At 42.3% G+C, this 20,197-nt stretch overlaps 1 protein-coding gene across 4 annotated transcripts in view; it reads right to left on the bottom strand.

The window, feature by feature from the left end:
* DENND2B (DENN domain containing 2B) overlaps positions 1 to 20,197 on the bottom strand; it is a 150,782-nt gene that overhangs the window by 112,777 nt on the left and 17,808 nt on the right. For 2 of the 4 annotated variants that reach the window (XR_014590287.1, XM_083862957.1), the window contains exons 2-3: positions 1,618 to 1,705; positions 970 to 1,043 (exon numbers count right to left, since the gene is read on the bottom strand). The gene's annotated coding sequence lies outside the window, so the exon portion shown is untranslated. The remainder of the gene's footprint in view (positions 1 to 969; positions 1,044 to 1,617; positions 1,706 to 20,197) is intronic. The other 2 variants (XM_083862958.1, XM_083862959.1) reach the window with 1 other exon arrangement.

Here is a 20,197-nt window from a genome sequence, read left to right on the forward strand (position 1 = left end):
ATCTCCAAAGGGGAATTTAAACAGCTCAGTGGTGACCTAATAAATTCATCATAGTTGCTGATACAATGTGATTTTCTGATGTCTGGCAAAGTAGGATTATATTAAATTTTTAAGTCTCTTCATTAGGACACAGCAGTTGTACACTCGTTAGGTATTTTTCTGTTTAAAATGCTATCATTATGCCCTAGCATTGAGTGTTTAATACTGCATTTAGCAAAAAGAAAGCTGAGAAGAAAAGTCCCTTTCAAATTGCTGAAATTAGGAGTTTTCTGCTTTCTTTCCCCACTGTCTTCTCCCAAAAAGGCTGGTCTACAGCTATGAAATACACAGTCGAAGACTGAAAACCTTATTAAGAACAATGCTGCCAGCATCATCTATTCATGAGCAGCCGCTTGAGAGAGAGCCCAACCCAGAAGAAACTCTATAGCAGCACATTCTCCAAACAATTACTAAAGGATCCCAAGTGCAGGGAGGCTCCAAATCCTCTGCTTAATTAAAGTTTAATTAATTTTCTTATTAAAGATGAATACAGGAGTATTCAAGATGAAAGAAAAGTCTTCTGATTTCTGCAACATTTCCATAATAATTTTCTTGCATATAGGAGTAATCATTGCAGTGGGTTTAAGCTTTGGTGCTGTCAGGGTCCTAAATGATATCTTCTGGGAGTTAATTTGTTACAAACTTTTTTTAAACACTTCTTGTAGCCTTTGCACAAGATTCGACAAAGAGCCAAAGCAACTCCCTTCCCCCCTCCCACCCCAAAAAAACAAAAAATGCAGGATGTTTCCTCTTTCCCTGGCTAATAGAATCCAACTGTTGCCGCATGACATCATTCCCCAGAGTTAGGGAATCCAAGCTCACTCCGACACTCTTGGCTGGGAGTAAACACCACCACCAATAAAAAAAAAATTAAAAATCATCGAACTTAACAATGAGAGGACATAATATTAAAAAGGCAATTTTTGTTACCTGAAATTTGGAGCATTTCCCTTTCCACTCCATTCTCAGATTTGTATTTCCCAGACAAAACTCTGTGTTATTATCTGAGGCAATCAGAAAACCAGTCGTTTAGTGTCTAATACCTGCTGTGCTTCCCATAACTCCTTCATATGACCTCTCTCAGCACTGATTCCAGCTAAAATGATTGCAGAGAACACAGACTGGCCAGGCCAGTTGTCATGGAGATCTCTCTCCCCCCTCTTTTCATAAGCGCGCGCGCGCACACACACAGAGATTTAAACAATTCTGGGAGGCATCCACAAAACAGCATGCCTTTTCATCAGCTAAGTTTTGAAACATTCCACCCCTCCTCCAGCCCCTCCCCAGAGTCAGCCCAGGAAGCTGAGATTTGGGCAGGAATTGATAGTGGAAATTAGAGATATTGCCTTCTAAAAAAAGAGAAAACTACTACAAAAGTTGTAATTTTTTTTCCTCCGGAAGGAAAAAAAGAGATGTTTGCTCACCAAAGCTTTGAACTAAATCTACCACACTCAGACCTGCAGGCTATTTGTCTTTGCCTGCCTAGTTATGAATTTGATATGTGAAAGCGCTGAAGCTTTGTTGAAATACAATCATGCAGATTACAAGAAATGCTGCTGGCATGGCCTGACTGCTTACCTTGCTGTTCTCCCAGCACCACAGCAGTGACTTAATTAGCACAGGTATTCATAAGGTCATGCAGGACTTCCTGTATTCTTTCATGTTTCTGTAATTAAGAAGAGAATCGGGCAGGTCAGGAACATGCCGCTCAAACAAACAAACAGGAAAAGAATCCCCCAGCTAAACAAGAACACAGAGATACATCTGGAAGTTTTCCCATACCGACTTTAAGTTTGAGTGCCACCTACCCAAAACTCACTATCTCCCAGTTAAAGGAGAAACCCATTTCACTGACGTTTTGCAAATACAAGAACTGATTAGTTTACCATATTCACTGGCACCATGGTTGCAAAACAAAACTTACTCCAAACATAAATAAAGACATACAACATTTTTTCCTTGACAAAAAGAATCTAAATTAATCCCCACCAACGTCATATAGGAAAGTCTGGACTGATAAATCAAGAGAACAGAAAATACTTCATAAAAAAGAAAGAACATCTATTATGAAAATTCAGTTTAAAAAATATTTGGACTCAGAAGAAGAGCATCATGCCCAAAGTTTTTACACTTTGAGAAATACCTTGGAGACTTACTCTTTGGGGGATTTAAGCAGAGTCAGTCATTCAAAGTTTTAAAACTTCATAAAAGATACTGAAGGGACTTCGCGAGTCTGTGTTCTGCAATGAGCAGTATAAGCAGCAGTCCCTCTAGTGGGCAGAAGATTGCAAAGCTGCCTATGCCAAGCTAAACAGGAAATCAATTTCTTCTGTATCTATTAACCACTTCATTGTGCTGTTATGATGCTCCACCCCTGCACTTAAAACTCAACACTAGCATATGAAATCCTTTATATATTTTGGGAGTTGAACACAAGAAAGCATAAATGATATAATCAACATAACCAGGTTTCTACATGAGGAGATTAAAGAGCTCCAATATATTACTCTTCTGGTTGTGTGATATAGCCAAGATGTTTCACGGGAACACCTGTCTCTCCATATAGCCATTCTTACATATAAACTAGATCAAAGTATATTACTGCTATTACTTCAGAAAACTGAATTTTGTGAGTGACAGGGCTCCCAGCAGATTGCACACTTAAACCACCTCTCCTCAAACAAGAACATCACACAAAAGCATATACATGAGCTATATTTTACACTGCTACCAAAAACTGTCTGCCTACTACTCACAGGTAGATAAATATAACAAAAAAGCTACTTAAAAAAAAATCCAGAAGATGCTGAAATGACATCACATCAAATAGTTCCTAGATATGAAAGCACCATATACTAAGTTTGCAATTTCACACTAAGTTCTGCCAAGAATGCAACAGTAATGTCCAGCCAGAGCCATGAGAGACAAACATTAATGAATTATGGCTTGGTTTTGTCCTGAAAAGTTCATTTGGTGTATGACTAAGGTAAATTCATCACATGCTGCAAGTGGACACAATTTCAGCTGTGTGACTGAGGAGGGAGGGAAACTGCTAACTCCTCACAGCAAAGTAACATTTTACACTGCATCACTGCAGAGGGAGTGTTCAAAGACACAGAAGTAATAAAAACACTCCAGGAATTGACCAGTGGACAAGTGAAATGGCTGATCACACTCAGCTCTTCTATAGACCCATTACTGGTAGCATGTGACTAATGTACCAACCATCTGCATCACATCCCACTCCAGCGTTCATGGCAAAGCTCTGTGGCACTTCATTCCATGACCACATCTGCATATGTGGCAGGGATCGAGGGGAGCAGGCAAGCTGGCATCCATAAATCATTGAGAATGCTGTGTGCATTACGTACACACTCTGCTACAATTTAAAATTCCAAGCAAAGCAAGTGAAGTTGTTAAAATATATCACACATACACAAACACGTAGGAACAAGGCACGGTAGTAAAATTATGACCCAAGCTTTAGCTTTGGGCAGTGACTACCACAGAAGCCCTCAGACAAGCACATTTCTATTCTAAGCCCCATGAATATACCCCGAATCAGCTCCTTGCCAAAAGCAGACATACATAGTTCAGATTGATCCCAGTGAAACATATGCTATTGCCAAATTTTACTTTTTTCTCACTGGGCTTTCATTTGAGCACATCAATACCTCAGAACACGATTTAGGCTCTATACAGTCTGAAATCATAAACAGAGGACACGATGAACAGCTGATTTTGCATTAATGACAACATCACAGCTACCCTGCCCATCAAAAGGCATCAGAGTGTGTACCCTCACCCCCTGCAGGAGACAGACAACCCATTACTCACACGCAGCTGATGTTTAGTTTCTTATTTCCGACACGCTTCCCCTTTCTGACTGGTTGAACACACTCCTTCCTACGCTCCTGGTGCGGGGCTGGAGCAGCCACGTGAGGCACAGGAGCAGACACGCACTGAGCAGGGTGAGTGCACACCAGGAGCCCTCACCAGGCACACCTGGAGTCTCTGCCTGGAGACCGGCAAGGGAAATGTGAGCTGCTCGGTCTGAGATCCTTTGCTGAATGCTTTCCAAGCAGACATCAGCAGCAACAGGAGAGAAAACAAAAATCAGACTTGTTCCTCATGAAATTTTATCACTTTCAGTAGGTGAAAACACGGCATCAGAGGTGAGCTCCAGACTAAGCCAGCCACAACAGCAGCACAAACCTCTGGTAGGTACAAATCCAGATTAATCGCGGCTCCAACTTCAATAACATTTTCCTTTGCATTTTTTAGATAAAAAAACTCTCTTGCAAAGTTATTTAGGACTCTTCCCCTCCTCAAATATCTTTCTGCCCTTCATGAGGGCTTTTGCCCCTTTCCCATTGAAGATGGCCACTTTACTGTCTTCCTCATGTCATCTCTACAAATTTACTGACCAACTTTCCAGTGACTTCAACAAATATGGATTTGTTTGAAATTCCATTATTTAAGACTCAACAACAAAAAAAGTGAAACTTAATTAGTCTGTCCCAGTATGTTTTTAAGCCAACACTGCTGCATGTGCCTGCAGCTCCTGCTGACCTCAGTGGGAGAGGCAGGGAGCTTGGGAGCAGCACTTCCTCATCACCAGGCAGTGACTTGCAGAGGTATGGAAATAAGGGGAAAAGCCCAAGCCAGCTCTTAATGTAAAGCACACATGCACTACAAAAACCATGTTCTTTGCTCTTTTTATAGAGACCCAGCACTCAATACATTTGCATAGGGAATTCTGTGGACGACCAGGTGGGGCAAAGTGATGACAGACAGGGCAGCAGCCACCACTACTCTGAAGCAGTCCCATAGCACCATTGAGTTCTTTAAATTCTTAAAATTAACAGTGCACAGCAGTAGCCCTTATGGTAACACTCCAACATGATGGTGTATGAACACAACAACAAAGCAAGATAACACCTCCGACCCCAAAGGCATCATTCTACTGAAGTGATTAATCCCTCCACTGCCTTTGGTGGCATGATAACTTCAATTTTGCCCCACTGAATGTTTTTTCTAGGATTGTGGTATCTGAGTAAGCAGCACAAAAGTAGATTGTAGCCTTGCAAAAAATAGCAAAGGAGTTGACTCAACATAGAAGCTCCCTAGTTGCAAGAGGACTGTACAGGTGAAAGAGTAAGATCAGTCAGCTACAGACCTGTTTTCTTCCCCTGTTTCAGATCCATTACTTACAGTATGTGCATTACTCTCTTCTAACAGGAGAATTAAGTTTCCATAACCTCCTCAATGATCTAGCAAGGATCAGGTTTGCAGCACAGTACTGGTTTCACTAACCCAGAAAAAAAAAAAAAAAAAAAGTGTGTGTATATGCCCAGTATTTATATAGTATGTATATAGGAAATGACTAATCATAGCTGTGCTCTCTTTGAGATGCTGCCAATCCCTTTATGGCCCTATATCCCATTTCAGTTTGATCTCATTCTGCAAATGAGAGCCTGCCATTCTTGGGTCTACCCCTGACACTGCAACTGTGTGCAAGACAGCAATTTGAAAAAGTTTCTAATTCACTAAAACTAAAGGCAGATCTGCACCTGGGGGTCATGACAAGAAGCTGACATGCACTCAATTGCTGTACAAACACTCATTCAAAAATAAAGTGGCTTAACTTTGTGGCTATTATTATTTTAGGCCCTGATTCAGCAAAGCACTTAAACACTGACTTCAAAAGAACTTAAAAATACACCAAACACGTGCTACAATATTTTACCAAAGTGGTGGTTTAGAAATGTCATATATTTTAGAAAAGAGAGGTGGACAGAGTTTTTATTTGGCAATTAAAGCTTTAAGACACTGTTTGGTCATACTGGGACACAATCCTCACGCTAAACCTACTAATGACACTGAAAATTTGCTGAGCAAAAAGCTGAATAATTCCTTAATAAAACAACTTTAAACGTGAAGAGTGTGGAATTAACTCATGCGAATGCCTGGTTTGAGAATTATCCATACCTATGGTCTGATTCATGACAGGAGACACATATTACAGCTCACCCTGCTAGAAAAGCAGAGCAAAGCCAAGCAAGCCATACAAGCTGGCTCTGGGCCCAGGCAGCCAATTCAGCCAGCCCTCAACATCCCAGCACTGCAAACTGTGTCAGGTGGCACCAGGCCAAGGCACAAGCCAAGCCAGAGGGATAACCAAAAGGTGGGAATCTCATGTAAATAAGTCCTTCTGGTCCTTAAATCTCCAGAGCCAGCCCTGTCTGCAACCCATCTTCCTTCCAGTCAACACCCTTCCTTGCATGTCTCTGTTGCATCTCAGGCATGCCCAAAAGGGAGAGACAGGAGGCTGTAGGTCCAAAACTGATGGAGGGGGAGAAGCCTTCGAGGAGAGGTTATTTGTCCTGTCTGTGTATCCACATCAAGGGTGGACTTATACTCCAAGCAGAAAGGCAAATTAAACAAGCAGGCTTCTTGTGGGAACCAGCCATATCAGGAGAGATGTCAATGAGTTGCTTGAAACTCCACAGGATTTCTGATTTGGCCCTACATGAATGTGAGATCTCCATTTGTCTCACTTCATTGCTGTTTCTTTCAAGTAGATGTGAAAGGACAAGTTTCTGTTGCCCCTGTTCACAGCACACATCCTGTGACACAAAATGCTACACACAGGACTAGAAGACAATTCAAAAAACAGATCCCCTCACACCTGGAATTGCACTGAAGCAGAACACACAAGAACATAACTTTGGGAGGACTAAATCTTGTGTGAATCTGAGCAAGTGCTGCAAAGCTTTGACTTAATGGGAACAGAGGGGCAGAAACCTTCTCAGAGGACATAAATTATGGGAATACAGGTCATATAAGCCAAATCCCAGCTGAAGGGGAGCTTTTCAAATTCTTGTCAAGGTATCCCACTACCTGTACTTGCATCCAGGCAGTGAGACAAAGAAAAAGATGCTGTTGGGAACCATCTCTATTGTTGCACTGGCTATGTGAAGCTAACAAAGGAAAGAGAATCTTCTAGCAAAGCAAGGGACACAAGGACAAATAACATTGCAGGGATGACTTCTGAAGCAGAATATGGGTGGTGTTTGCATATTTTGCATTTTTTCCCCAGCAAAGATGATTTCCAGAGCAAAAGAGCTCTTAAGTTAAACTCAAAATGGAAAATGTGTGCCTAAGGCTGTGCATCCAGTATGATATCACCTTGTTTACATGAGGGAAAAAAAAAAATCACAACCAATAGCACTGTAGATTCTTTGAACTTCTAAATAGATAAATAAATAGATAAATAATGACAACATGTTTTGTGATTCCTTTTGATCATCAACTACGAAAGTTCACAGGAAGTTTATACAACCCCCTCTGACTGGACAGATCTTATCTTCCAAATGCTAGGAGCCAAGAGACTCCAAGAAGAAAGTGTCAGCCTGATGTTCCTCTGGACAAAAGGCAATGACTTCTCTGTGTGCTAACACAGTTGGCTTCCTTTATTTTAGTCATGACTTGAACTTCCAAGCAAGCCTGGACACCCTGTGAACTGCTGCTAACATGCATAGGGAATGCCTGTGAGCCCCACTTCTCATCTCTGGGGAGGATGGATAGTGCAAGCACTGGTCCAGCACTACTCCCATCACCTTCACCCCATGGAAATCAAAGCCAGTGGCAGTGCGTGTTCTCTCAGGGATACAAAGAGTTTGTCTTTTATACTGTCATAAACATCACAGCAGGCAGATCTTAAGCTACAGACAAAGTATTTTCATCTCTACTCTGGATAGAACAGATAAACATAATGTTGCTTTGAATATGCAGAGCTACTTTCATTCAAGGCCCTCAGGGTACTTTGCAAATCCGCATAAATGTCACCCCAGTGTGGCTGCTTGGAAAAAAAAAAATAGTTCAATGACTTTGTGTAAGTCTGCACAGTGGCCCTCTGGAAACTGCGTGCAACCAACAGTGTTCTAAACGCCAGGCTCTGCTGCTTGCCCTGAGGCCAGGGTTAGAACCTGGAAGGCAGTTGGGGTCAGTCAAAACTGGGGCTTTCTGGATTTCTTTCAAAAGAAATCCAAAACCAGACCATGAAGACAGTTCAAAAACTTTTTATGAACTCTGTGTTTGTTTCTCAGTACCTCAGTGCTTCCTGGGTTTACAACTGCAGTGTGGTATAGAGATGTCCAAATGAGCCACAACCACCCTAACACCAGAACTGGAATCAGCACAGCTCCAACAAGCACAAAGCAGTGCTTGAACTGGTGCAGCTGTATTTTCTGGGAAGGGGGCTGTGGCTCCACGCAGTGCCCCACTGCAGTGTAGGGAGGTGCAGACCTCCTGGAGTCAGCTCCAGGGCCCTTTGTGCTGACATCCATTGTGTGGCACACACATTCCCAGAGCAACATGCTGCAGACCTCAGAGGAAGCCAGTCCCAGGGCTGGAAATTCAGCTCCCAGCACTCAGGGTCCAGATGAATGCTTTGAAAGCAAGGTCATCCTTCCTTCTTCAATTCTGACGTTCTTCCAAATAAAGCTGGGGGATATCTCTGAAAATAGTGCCATATCCAAGGATGGACTCTCCCAACATCCACATTTAGGCTGCTGGAGAATCACACACCTACATATCTTTGCTTCACCACTAAGAATAAAGGTTATTAATTAAGAAAAAAAGTACATATTCTGCTTCATTCTCATCAAAACAGATGGCTCAGAAATAAGATTTTGCCTCTTGACATAAAAAAGCATAATTTCTTATTTTCATTAAACTACTTCCCATTTTGGAGACAAAAGGAAAGCAAGAATCAATTTCTTTTTTTTTTTTTTTTTTTCTTCCACATCAAACTGAAGAGGGTGGAACTTGGGAAAGTACCAGTGCTTTTCTTCCAAGTCTGGGAAAATGATACAGTTTACATAGACCAGGACACTGTTAGAGATATTTTCCCTTTAAAACACTGGATAAGGTCCATGCAGTCACATGATGCTCCCCATTGCTATGTACATTGTTTTAAGGGGATGAACAAAACTCCCTCCCTGGAACTGCTGCTGTTTGCTGTTCATAATATATAAGTGGTGAAATCCCACAACACAGGCTCAGTGTCAGCCCTTCAGTGTACACAGACCACACACCAGAAAGTTTGAAAAAGGTTTTCCTGCCAGTGAAGAAGGGCAAGCAAAACCTCTGTTAAAAGCCTCAGTTTCTAGCCAACTTCTAACCTTGGTAGCACTGGATGCTGCACCAACATCTTCACTTAAACCCACAGCTGGGCCAGGCTGCCAAAGGAACTGGACATCTCCAATCAATCCCACAGAGTTATGCCAAGATCTAGACATGTAAGCTCTGGCTGTTACCCTTGCAGCTGGGTGTGTGTGTGCGCACTGCAAACACAAGTTAGTGCCTACAGTGCTGGAAGCAGCTCATGGAAAGTCTGAACCGTAAGATGCAAATCATTAGGAGCACGCATCACAACTTGCTCTGGGGAAAATTCCCCATTCAAGAACAGACACGCCGATTACGTCTCCACTTTTCTGATTTCCTGACGTGTGAAAGTTCCATCAGTAAGCATGAGAGCTCGTGCTTACTGAAAGCATAAAGCAATGCTCTCAGTTTGGCAGAAAGAGCTGAAAGGGCTATTTTGCACATATGCACTGTGTTGAAAACCCCTACATTTCCTCCTGCACTGTGTGGAGAGGCCTGACAAGGAGTCACAAGAGTCAGATGCTGTTCTTGCTTTTGACACCATGCAGGTATATGACCTTGGATAGCTTTCTTTGCCTAGTAACAGGAGGCCTGTTTGGCTTTCTGAAGGTGTTGGAAAATGCAGTAAATTGTAATCTCACCATGAACTTCAAACAATATCTATTTTTGGTTGCGTTATACAATTCTGTACATTAAACAACCTCTAAGCTGTTTCCAGTTTCTTAACCTGCTTCACATTTATGCATTTTTGATACTCATTCCAGCCTGAAAAAGGCCAAACATGAACAGGGTTTCCTCATCATCCTTACCAATAAAAAAGAATTTTCCCTCACAATTTACATGGTCCCAGAGAGCAGCAAATGCAAATGCTGTCCTGAGCCACTGAAAGAATTAGAACCTGATATTTGCTGCCTATTTATTCTGACAAAGTCAGAATTTTTGCACAACTTTTTTTAGATTTTTGTAGTTACGTTGCGAGATTTATAAGAAACACAAAAAAAAAAAAAAAAAAAAAAAAAAAACACCTATGCTGTAGGTCATTTTTAGAATCCCCTCCACACAGCTGCATTCAAAATAAGCTGCAATGCACCTGTCTTGTAAAAGCCTCCACAATGGTTAACTATCCCTCACAAAGCTTTGTCTTATCACTAGTTTTATCTCTAGTTTTCCTGGGCATGACCTGGAGCAAATCTCAGTAATTTTAATTCCTCGCCTCCTCTACATTGGCTCCCAAGTACAATTCACACAGCTTGTGAGGCAGCTGTAAAATAAAACAAGAGCTTATAGCTCCTCACCCAGATATCTCAGACACTCAGAGAGACAGCAGGCTAGCACAATGTAAATGATGTTTGTAAAACAATGTGTGCCATTTTACATCCTTTTGGAATGGCAGCTCAGTACTTTAGACAATACAACCATCCCCTGCAGTTCAGCATGAGACACAGGCAACTGAAAGAACTTTCTGCTTTCTGCCTGTTCCCTTATCTCTAAAGAGCTGATAACACTGAGTCTATTGGAAATACTATATACAATAAACTTATTAATCTTCATAAGATGGCTACAGACTGCTGGAAGGAAAGCATTACTACATTAATAAGAGACTGGCTATATCTCTTTTAATTTAACTGGATTCCCATTACTAGACCCGTTTAGGAGGCTGTATTAATACATTCCTCAGAAACATTTTCCTTATACAATTTTAACATCACATGGTGAGCAAGGGAATGGAAAAGAAACGTCATGCACTGTCATGCACAAATAGAGAATAAGAGTCAACTGCTTGGAGGCTGCCTCCTGGATGAAAGAGCAAGCCCATTAACAGGAGAAGGTGATAAAAAATCCATATGCAGCACAGAGCACCTCTGAAAGCCAAAACAACACCAGGCAATTGAGGTGGAGAGTGAAGCAGACTGCTATGACTCATAGGCTATAAGTCTAGTCAGTGAAAAATCTGGCAGAAGTTTGCTGTTGGACTATGTCTGTACATTCCCAAGAGATTTATAGCTGCTTATTAAATCATCTGTTCCTCTTAAAAACTAAAGAAACTGTATATGTTTCACTGGATTTTACATCTGCTACAAAGACCCATTAGTAGAGAGTAGAGTTTTTCCTATTGAGTGAGTCATTCAAAAGATTTTAAGACCTTACTTGAGAGAGGAAGGGAAACCTACACAAGTGATGGGCTGCAGCATGATCCAAAACCTGCTGCTTCGGGATGGGTCTCCCTCACTGGCATCTCTGGTGTGCCTGGCTAATCCTCACAACAGGTCTTTTGAGTAACAAATATTTTCTGCAGAGGAAAGGAAAGGAAACAAGTACATACTACAGAGGGAAGAGTCATGCCTTCAAGTAAAAGACCACTGTGGCTTGAAACAGGGTTTGTGGAGCAGGTTCATGGAGGGTGGTGACACACAGGCACACACTGGTGCCAGAGGACCTGTCAAAACATGAGGAGCTGACAGTGTCATCAGCTTCCAGACAAAATGGTATGCTCAGGAGCTGGAGGGAAAACCCCACCAGCCCTGCAGTGTCATCTCAAAACACAAAGGAGCAGAAAAAGGAGCTGTGCACACTCCTGACCCAAGCATGAAGAGTGCTCCTTGAGCACTGGTTAGTTCACAGGAGAGCAAGACAGAAGGATGGGTAGGGCTGTCGTTTCTATCCTGGTTAGCTAAACAAGATGTTTTGTTATCTCAGAGTGCTCTTGGAGCATCTCCACCCCTACCCTTCCCACACATTATCCACTGAAAAAACCTGCACAAACAAAGAATGCTCCTTTTCCCATCTCCCCTCCTCTCAGTCGTAATTTTTGCTCTTTTTTCACCCTTGGGCATGCCCACAGATTAGCTCTCTGAGATAGCCATCTCTCAATGGTAATGTACAAAGATGTTATTAAATAAAAGCCATTCACTGAGGCATAGATGGGGCTGAACATCCTGAATTCCCAGAAGGTAGGAAAGTCTTACAGATTTTAAATTAACCCCTTGAAAATAAACACAACTCATGCACATTTGCCAAACATATAAGAATGCAGAAATACTATGTCTATAGCTACTTCAGTGTTAAGACTGGAATAGAGATGTACTTTAAAAACACCAAAAATGCCCTTCAGGGTCAGACCAGCAGTGCCTCTAGCTCAATACTCTGCCTTCAGAGGCAGTGAAAGGTAATGCTAGTCAGGACAAGCCCAGGAACCTCACTGCTTTCTGGCCATTTTTCTCTGTCCGTGGGAGACTGCAAGCTGTGGGCAAGCAGAGCTGAAAAGCAGCAAGATTTACAAAATGTTGCTAACGGTGCTTTTGTTACTCCTGCTGTACCACTAAAATCCTATTAAGTCTGTAATGCAGAGCAAGACAGAAAGCCATGTGTGAACTATTGCACTTAGCTGAAAAGTCAGCAACTTGGGAGCTTGAGAACACGACAATAAAATCAAGACCCACACCAGCTCACGCACACGGAACGCCCAAAGCCTGCGAGCGAGTGAGGGAGCCGAGCATCATTGTGCCCGTGGGCATGACTGTGGCAGATCTGCCAGCACACACTGGATGGGGGGGACAAGAAAGGATGGGTTGCTCAGCACATTTCCCTTTCATGTTTTTGAATTGCTGCCTTGTAAAAGTCAATTTGCTAAAAAACATGACAAGATAATGGTAGGTCCTGCTGAATCGGCACGGCTATGCTATGCCAAACTGATTCCTGCAGTAAATCATGTGCACTCTCCAAACACAAAGGCAGGCTGTACAGCTCTGCAAACTCATTATTTACTTTTGCCAAAAATGATAAAATGTCTGTCAGACTTGTTTTCTCTTTATTATCTCTGCATTGAACTATCTTCACTTTAGAACTCTGAATCAATACAGAAGGAATAAACAAGCATGGCGAATTTGATCTTGAAACAATCTGTACAAAAACTGAGCCAGTATATCCTCAATAGGTTACAACCCATCTCCTAACCTACAACTGCATGTGACCAGCTCCCTACCTGACACAGTAACTAACTTTCTGATACGCCAATTCATCATCAATATGCTGAGACTGAATTAGTGCTTTCTGTCTTTAAAAAAACAGGAAACTAAAAAAACAATATTGTGAGGGGGAAAAATAATATCATTATGGGAATATGCATGCCCAGCAGAGTAATACCACATCTTGTTCTATTCAGGGTGAGATATCCTGACTAAGGCATATCACCCCTGCTAGTCACATGCTACAGGAGTCAGGATGGTGGCACGGAAAACCAAGAGCATTAGTCAATCCTGAACAATCATCTTCATATCTTTTGATTTGACTCTCCTTCCCTAATGGGAGGCAGCTACACCAATTAACATCCAATTGGCATGGAGTTGGTTACTCCATGTCAGCTGTACTGCCTATGTCACACAACTCCATATCTCACAACAGGTGAGCTTCGAGCAACTCACAGCCCAACCCAAATCACCCCAGTGGATGTCACCCACCCACCTCCCCAGTGATCCAGCCAGGTAATAAACTTTGCAAAAGAAGGAGGAGTGATCATTGTACTTCACAAGCACAGGAAAGACACAAATATTGCTGTCCACTCTCACCAGAGGAAACACCACATGAGAGCTGTTGTGAGAGTCCCATCAGCCTTCCAGGTCAGCATGGAACCTGAGTCAGACCTTAGCTGACTTAGGAAAGCTGCTGAAGTCAGTGCTCAGCTTTCAAGCCCATACTCAAGTATTTGGCTGAGTTGGGACCATTTTCAAATGTGGGATGCAGAATCCCACTCAACAGTTGCTTCAGTGACAGACTACAAAAGTATTCTTGATATATAATAATGCAGTAATTTATGGGGGTGCATTCTCCCTTAACCATAACCTCAGACTCATCTGTTCTTTGCAAGCAATTGTTTCTTAAGGAGTATTGCTGTGCCAGTCATCTGAAACACAGAACAGCTGCCAGCCACAATAGGAAATGGTTTGTACTGATTGAAAGTATTTCTGAAACCCCACCAATTCTTCTCCATGAAAAAAAAAAAAAAACAGAAGCCAAAAAACACAGCTAACAACAAGAAAACCCAAGAGAATTTGATAGTCTTTATTCTGTTCATTGTTGAGAAGTAAGGATCTTTGTTTTCTCTTTCAGACCATCCTGTTATTCACAAAGTGAATTACAGACCTAACCAGTTCTAAAAATGGCTGTTCCCCAAACTCATGGTTTAAGTTTAGGTCAAAAGAAGATCATTCACATGTGAAGTATGACTCTCCTCTGGCAAAGTAAAGCCATTCTGGTTCCTGACAGTGCTATATTTAACTTATTGTTAACTGTCCTGATTTTCTGCCTCTTCTCCTCAAAATAAAAAGTGGTAGACATCAGAAGAAAGATTCTGCAACCCTCAGTTAGAAAGGAGACAAGCTCAGAGCCAGGAGTCAGCCAGTGACAACATGGACAGATTAAGACCTTCCAAACCCTAAGCTTCATTTTAACATGGTACCACTGACCTACTCAATGTCACATGAACATCTCAACACCTCAGTGCAGGATTAATTAGGTTAATTAAATTAATTAAACAAGTGTTAATTAAACACTTGTTTACCTAATAAATGGGTTATCATAAAGATGCAGTCTAGAATAACCAGATTGTCACCATTTGCAGATGATTAATGCTCCTCTGATGACTTATAAATCTCTAACCACTACCTGCACACTGAGATCATCAAGGAAACAAATGATGCCCTGTAAAACCTATTTAAAACAAAGCAAACACATATTAGGCACTGTAGGTTTAAGCTTGTAAGTTTAAGGTAATACAAGGTAAATTGTGCTAGTTCTCTGCAAAAGCACAGCACCTACCCAACAAAGGCTGCTTCATTAAGTGGGATATGTAGCTTTGAAGGCACAGTTCATTTAGCCAGAGTTTCAGATGAACAAGTATTTGCTTGCACCTGCTAGTCAGGAGCTGAAATAACTGATAAGAAACTCTACCCACAGACACTTGAAGGTGAATGATTGTTCCTGTCCTTAATGTGTCCACAAAAACACAGACACCACACCAGCCGCTGGGGTCCCAAGCTGATCAGAAGCATATAGCTGTTTAAATATATACAGGACCCTGGGAATCGGCCCAGTTTTAAAGCTGTAAAAAAGCAGTCAAATTACAGGACACCCAAAAAACATACAGCAGAGTGACTAGCTAACTCCTCACTCAATTTGGTTGTCACCGATGCTAAGGAGACCTTCCTCCCACATGCCATGCTGTCAGAATCAACAGGTGAGTTTCTATGGAAATTCAAATCCTGGAGGCATTTTGGAGGCAGGGGGTTGGTGGAGGATTGGATCAATTTATTTTTTTAATAGTTCGGCATTTTCAACCTGTTTGTATTTTACCAAATAGAACTGGATAGGCAGTGAAATGTGCCAAGGACCAATCAAACCTTCAAGGGTCTGAAAATGAAGCCTCAAAACACTTTCTTCCCAATTAAAGACTTTGGAAGCAAATTAGCCTCATCTGTGGGGCTGGCAGGAAGATAAAAAGTCTCAATGCACAATCACATCTGATTTCCTGCAAAGCTGTGCTCTGAAAAGCAGATGTTACAGCAGGAGAGTGCCTGGGTTGCAAGCAGCCCTGTTCACCTTCAGGGCAGTTCCTGAAATGGGAGCAAAGCAGAGAGCCTGGCCATAAGGCTGTACTATCCCGAGTCAGGGGAAAGCTTCTAGTTTATGAGTCAGCAAATCTTTTTAAATGAAAGACAAAAGCAGTAGGAGAATGCCTCTGAAAAGTTATTCCTTTCTTCCTCTTCCCCTTCCCCCAGCTTTCTAGAGAAAATAATTTTTAGGCAAATTGCATACAGTATGTGCAATCATCCTGCTTGGAAAATTCAGTCTGCTAATAAAATTAAATACAAAACAAACAACAACAAGAAGCCTATTTTTGATGGGTTTGCTTGTCATGCCATGGCCCCCAGCTTCCATTCTCAGGGATTTACCAAAATATTTGTTTGTTTACACAAAGCTGGAATTCTGGAGTACCAGATTCTCTTCTCACTGACCTCTGGCCATGCTTGGAGGTTACAGCAATTAAATATATTTCCAGTGACATCAGTAGGGAAGTAACTGCGCTGTAAATAATAAGTTAGAAAAAAATGTGGCTTTTTCCATCCCTTACCAATACTCAGCAGTATGAAAGATAATGGAAATTCTCTTCACCCTAGCCCTGAGCAAAGTGCCAGTTCCCTTCCCTTCAGTGAACACAATCTCTGACCAGTCCAGGTAGACACAATTTTCTCCTGTCACTCTTCTCAGGTCACTGGGAGAGGGGCTGACTCACAGACCCATCTCCTGCTCTCCCTCCACCACCACACAATAAGTGGACAGTGAAAATAAGAAGAAATTAATTTTACTGGGTGTTTAAGTATTTTATGCCTTGAAATAAATCCCTGAGATGCTGTAAGATGACCTAAACAAATTACAGAATTTTCAGAAAAAATAAAGGTAGTACTCCTATTACGTTTACAGATCTCAAGCCTCTGGGACTCGTGTTTTAAAGATTTCCTGTGTAGCTATAAAAGCCAGAGAGGGTCAAGATTTCTGATAGTCACTTAGCTGCAGGAACTCTGGCCTTAAAAGAGGGTAGGAAAAAACTTAAATTTAAAAATAAATAAATAAATAAATAAATAAAACTACATTATAATTGGCTGAGTTGACAAGAGTAAGAAAAAAAAGCTGTTGATTTTTTTCTGTCGCATTTACCACCTACTGTGTCCCACACAATAACATGGGGTAAGAGCACATTGTGACAACACTTCTAGGTCTTACTTTAAAATCCCTTAGTCACTGTAACTGTATACAGAGCAAACAAGATCTGCTTCACTTGCCAGCAAAAACCAGCAGCACCTGGACCATAACACGGCAGCCTTACAGTATGTGTAAAGATGAAGAGAAGAGCAATCAACCAGTCTGGAAATGGAATACTGGAGGGCCAGACCAGCACACCCTGACCCAATGTGAGTAATGCTACCTTTGATGACACAAATGAGAGATATTTGATAACCATTCTGTGTTTCTGTTACAGCTTTGTCTCTTTATGTGAAAGCTGATGGCTGTGCCTTGCAGGATGCAGCCACCATGTTGGGGATGTGACACAGCTGTAGTGTCCCTACAGGGATTCAGGACATGACAAAGCCATCACATTCTACCTAATGAAGGTCAACTCTTCCCTGCTCCACCAGAGGGATTCATACCCAAAAAAGTGGCACTTCTGGAGATGGAAAACAAGAAGAACTTGGATGAGATCCACCAACCCAGGGCAGGACGTTTCACACCATCAAACTTTCTGGAATTTTCCTGAAGCAAATATCAGCATATTCACCTGCACATCAGGCTTATCTCAAGAGGCCATGATAGTTAAGAACATCTTCTCATTCACTAGCTCTTCTCATAACCCCCTCCGTGGCAACTCTTGCAATTACTATTTCCACATGAATCATTATGTGCTGCCTACACTTCAGCCTCACTCCCCAAAAATATCTGTGTTGACTGCAAAAACACATGCTAACACAGACCTTTCTTACAGATCAAAATGCAAGCAAGCAAGCTGCAGGACTTTTCTGCATGTTTATTTTGTGAACCCCACACACAGTAACTTCATCTCCCAGAGAACACGTCTGCAGCTCAGCCCTGGGGGACAGGGTGAGTCTGATTCTCCCTTCTGTGGGGAGCCCCTTGCTATGGATGGCTGCTGTGTGGAAGTGCATTGTTGAGGCACAGAGCATTTCTCCTTGAATGTAGAACTGCCTTTGAACTCTCTCATAATTGCACCGACCTTGTGCACACATGTTCATTCCTGGAGCTGTGGGTGGGAGGCGCATCTGGCACCAGCTCTATGCAAACCTTGCAAAGCTTCATTCTCCAGACCACTGAAGTTAACATGGGCCTTTCCACAGGCTTCTTCAAGCTTGAGGCCAGACCCACATTCCGTCATTTTAAAGGACATCAGAACAGCACTGAGTATTTTCAGGCAAGGGTTGAGTCACCACCCTACTGCTGCAAGGCCAGGACAGTGACCTGCTCAGCCAGCTTTTTCCACAAGCCCTCAAGGCAGACCTTATTCACTGCACTCGCTGTGTTCATTTTCTTCTTACCGACACAGAGAAAAATTAGACGCAAATTAGCCATGAAAAGTCTTAGGCTAGAAATTTGGAGAATTTTTTTTCTTCCCTTTTCCAAAACTTACATTCATCTAAACTCTTCATTAACACAGAAATTTTCCTCTTTGGCTCACAACTGCCCACCTCAGCTTTCCCTGGGACTGCAGGGGACATTAACAGACAGGAGTCCCAGCCCATGAAGACTCAACCACTTTCTCAGTCTGCTCCTCAGGAAGTGGAATGTTGGACTCTTCCTTGCTTTGGCCTGGGGTACACTTGTAACTCACCATTTGGCCTCCAGAAAGGAAACCCTACTGTTCCTTACTCATGTTCAGTAGCTCTTTAGTCACTGAGCTGTCTCACAGAGCCCAGAAGAAATTCTTACATAGTAAATAACATGTGCCATTAATTTTGTCAGTGCTTGTCCCACATCAGAGCAGCTGTCAGGGTCCTGAGTGCACCAACAACCCTTAAATGCCCTGTCCAGCCAGACCTGGGACTTGCACCCTCAAAGCCACTGCCCAAGGGACTAGAAGCCCAGGATAAGCTCAGGCCCAGCCATGCTGTAGGTTCAGCCACCTCTAGCCCTGTCCTTGCTGAGCCTGACTTGCTGTGTGGATTTAGCTTGGTCTGGGCTCTTCCCTCTGCATCTACACAGTGACCACTGGGCTACCAGTGACATCTGTCACTGTCACCAACCTGGTCCTACTTGGGCACCGTGGGACTTTGCTGAGGTCAGTGAAAGCATTGTCCTGCCTGTGCTGGGGTCACCTTCAGCTCCTGGCTCATCCTTTCTCATGGTTCAGCCTGTGCTCTCTGCTCCCTGACAGTGCCATGCACCCCACACTGTTTCCATTTCCATTGCTAGCTTTGCTGGCCCTGGAGCATGATTAGGACATGATAGCCAGGGGCTGGCATTAAAGGGGAATTTTGGAGGAAGGAGAAATATCAGAACACCTTTTCAGAGGGATTCAGCACCTTGGTTTTGACACATGGAAAAATCTGAAGTAGCAGCTAACCTGGTATCAGAGCAGGTTTGGGAAAGTGGGTCACTACTTTTCCTGGTGATTAATTCCAGAGTAAGATACCAATCTGGTTCAGACAGAGTTCAAAACATCCCTGCTTATACAATCAGATGCATGAACAGGAAAGGCACCTTTGCAAGCAATTATCTCTCTTCAAACAGAAATACTGCATCACAGAAACACACAATTTCCTGCTCACAAAAAGGGCTTATGGATAAATTCAATTATTCACACTTACCAAGGTTCTCAGCTATCCAGACTTTTCTAGCTAGCCTGAGGTAAAAACAAAATTGTAAAATAATTTTTTTTATTCCCACAGAAACAAAATTTCTAAAGCTTCTCCCATTTGCACTAAATGCAATGTGGCAGGAAGCATCCTCACAGCCCCACAGCAAAACTAGAACTGCACCAGGGAGTTTTCCTCAGGATATGCAGCAAGCCTTGAGAGGATCACCTTACTCTCTGCCTGTTGGGAGTGCAGGCTGGAAGCCCTGGAAGAAAATTTGAGTCCAGTTTTGGAGCTGTTTTATTTTTAGTCTTGGAGAGTCACTCCTCTTTGCATATCATCCTTTTAAACAAAACAAACCTTTTTCTCTCTTTCCTGTTCATAGGTAGAGACAGAAATCAAGAAAGCTTATTTCCACTAAGAACAGACACCAAGAACCAACTGCAGTGTATGAACTTCAGAAGTTATCGCAGGTTCTGCAAAGTGGCACAGTGATGTGCAAAATCAAGCATATGATCAACAGAAGTTACACAGGCAGGTTTCAAATCTTTTCCAAAATTATATCAACTGTATAAGCACCGACATAGGTGACATCCTACACTATGTGCTACCAGCAAACAAAGATAGAA

This window comes from Zosterops lateralis (assembly GCF_965231275.1).
Source record: "Zosterops lateralis genome assembly, chromosome: 6".
Classification (NCBI taxonomy): Eukaryota; Metazoa; Chordata; class Aves; order Passeriformes; family Zosteropidae; genus Zosterops; species Zosterops lateralis.